Here is a 3,341-nt window from a genome sequence, read left to right as displayed (position 1 = left end):
TGGCGGTCGAAAGGAAATGCCAAGAAAGAAGAACCTTCCCCTTCCCATGGAGGCATGGGGCTGTAGCTCAGTTCACAGTCTAGAGGCATTTCTACAAGAAGTCACCGGGTGCTAAAAGTAGTTAGTAGGCCTTTGGGATCATGGTCTTTTAGGAGCGGAGGAGCCGTTTGTGTGTGGCCGCTTGGGAGCTCGTCTGGGCGCGAGTTTGTAATCCAAGGCCCAAGGTTTGTTTTTGTTCGATATTGTATATTCTATTATCATTATATTTTTCTCTCTAATTCTATACACTCATTCTTGTGCTAGCATCAACTCACTCATTAAACTAAATAGTGTGGCTCCTCACTTTATTTTGTCTATGTATCTAACGCTGTACTAGAGAATTTATCAGCTTTCTCAAGGTTTCATTTTTTGTTTTTTTCTTTTCATATAGAGTGGTCAATATTTCATATCACAGGATTGAGAATGGTAAAATTCATTAGCATCTATTTATCTGTAAATTATTTTATTTCTCCTTCATATATGAACCATTATTTGTGAGATAGAGCATTTTTGACAGTTTTTATCTTTTAGAATTGTCAATATTTCACTTCACTTTCCCCTGGATTCTAATGTTTCTGCTGACAAATTTGATATAATCAGAGTTGAGTGTCTATGTACACTATGTATTCCTTCCATTAAAAACTATGTTGAAGTCTTTCTTATAACTTTGGGTAATTTAACTTGTAACTTTGGATAATTTAACAGTGCTGTGTTTTGGTGCATGTCCTTTTGCATTAAAAATCTGGGCAAAGGAGAATTAGTGGATAGTAGGAAGCTTACCACAATTGGGTATGTCTGTGATTAGGACAGAAAAGGGACCACTATAACAATGATAGTTGGAAATGATCACTCTGGATGAGAACTGAGTGCTGAAAGGAGGTAAAGTGATATGCGTGATACTCTTTAAGCAGCAATATTGCAAAGCACAGTGCCTAAAAGGAAAAATGAAAACAACAAGAAGAAAAAAGTATCTGGCAAAGAGACAGACTGGGGAGTAAGAAGAGAAACTAGGGACATTGGTGGTGGGAAATGTAAACTGGTGAAAGAATGGGTGTTAGACCATTGTATGACTGAAACTCAATCATGAACAACCTTGTAACTGTGTAACTCACAGCAATTCAACAAAAACAAATGGGGCATTATATAAGCTTATTGATTTGTAGGATGATGTTTTCCTTAGGATTTGGAAATTCTTAGTTATTATTCCTTTCGATCTTTTCTTTGCCATCTTCTCTTCTCTCTCTTTCCACTTTCCAGTTTACGAATTATCCTTCAATTTCCTCGTATGCAATCTGACAATTCCTGAAGGATTTCTTCACTATTTCTGAACCTCATTTACTATTATTTTTCCATAAGATTATTGCTATTTTTTTGCCACTGGACTCTGCACCAGGCTGTTTCATTCAAGATACCCTGGAGGGGGGCGGATGAGACCCCTCCCTGCCCCAGGTGGCCCAGCCTCAGCAGCCGAAAACCTCCAGAACTCCACCGTTGCCATGCTCACGGCTGTTCTCCGCACATTTGGACTGAGCCTGAGTAAATCTCTCCCTGGACTGCACGGCCACATTTGCGACCACATGATATCTCATATCTCGCACCACTTATACTCAAATAGTAGTGCACCACATTTCATGGGTTTTAAAGTTGAAGGCAACCAGTTTTAGAGATAAATATATTTTTACAGATTTATATTCATATATATACACACACAGAGAGACTTGTAACAAGTCTCACAATGGAGATGTTACTGGTGCCCATTTGAGTAAATCAATGAACAAACGGGACGACAGTGTTACAGTGCTACACACACAAGTCTCAACCCTTAACAACATATTAGTAATCTCTTATAGAAGGGCTTAATAGCTCCTGGATGAAATACCACAATCTTCACACACTCGTCTCTAAAGAAAGTTTTTGGAGCACTTTCAGCCATTTATTCATAACAAACATTACAAAAGAAATTATTTTGATTCTGCTTTGAGGCAGGAGTTGGGGATTGGGATGAAAGCATCCAAAATATGTTGGTGGGAAGGTGTAATGGTGTTGGCATTGGTGTTCGAATATTAAATATAATAAAATATGTGAACTGTACCACTGTCATCCATTGTTCATCGATTTGCTCAAGCAGACACCAGTAACATCTCCATTGTGAGACTAATTATTACTGTTTTTGGCATATTGAACATGTCACAGGGAGCTTGCCAGGCTCTGCCGTGCAGGCGGGATACTCTCATTAGCTTTCCAAGAGGGGCAGAGGAATCGAACCCGGGTCAGCCGTGTGCAAGGCAAATGCCCTACCTGCTGTGCTATGTATACATATAGTAATTGAACGACTTTACAAAAATAAAAAAAATCTAAAAAGAGTAATTCCTATTTTAACTTAAATATTTTATTTATTTTGGTGCTCTGATCATTGAACCCAGCGTCTGACACATGCGAGATGTCCAGTAAACATGGTGTCGACATTCCCAGCTCCATGACTGCATTATGATCTTGGCTCCACTATTTTTTTAGCTTGCAAGTAAAAGCCTTTACGCTATGATTTCCATGGATATTTTAGAGTTTTTCTGTCTCTGGCTCATCCACAAATTTCTAGTTACCTTTCACCTTCTCCAGGCAATCTTTTCTGCACACTGACAAAGGGTTAATTGCTCCTTCTGTAAGATCTCTGAGAATGATTAATTTAATCATATAAGGGATATGCATAGTTCTTCGGTAAACTTCTGGGGTCTGGTTCTATTTCTTACCCTTTGCTACCATTTGATTTGTATCACTCAGATATGTGAATTGAATGAGAACTAAAATCCTCTTTGTTTTTCTCTTTCAGATAAATTTTTTATTTTATTTTGAAAACAAGAATCTTAACTTCAACAAAACAACAAGAGCATGCAATGAATGATTGTATTTGCTTTGGGGTTTGTTTTAGCCAATGGTCAGCTATATCTGTAATTTCTAATGGCATTATATAAATTACTACCACACAACAAATTACTTTGTTGCCATTTTCTTGCCATCTATCTCTAATGGTAACATTTTTGTAATCAGTGTATTCACTTTGTGTATAAAATGACAATAAATAATTACTTAGAAAGGCAATGAAAATTTGTAAAGTTATGTGAAATTATGAAAAGATTTTTTTCTATTAAGGATTGAGTCTCTTGCACGCACGCCTGGCTGTCTTCCCCGGGGCCCCTCCAAGGGGATAGATTCCAGCTTCCCTTCCCGCCCTGAGCAGAGCTCCCGGCGACCGAAGACCACCGGAACCTAGCCACAGCCATGCTCAAGGCCCCTCTCCACACATT

The sequence above is a fragment of the Sorex araneus genome, chromosome 6 (genome assembly GCF_027595985.1).
Source record: "Sorex araneus isolate mSorAra2 chromosome 6, mSorAra2.pri, whole genome shotgun sequence".
NCBI classification, from domain to species: Eukaryota; Metazoa; Chordata; class Mammalia; order Eulipotyphla; family Soricidae; genus Sorex; species Sorex araneus.
The sequence above is the reverse complement of the archived record's forward strand: the minus strand, read 5'-3'. Positions refer to the sequence as shown.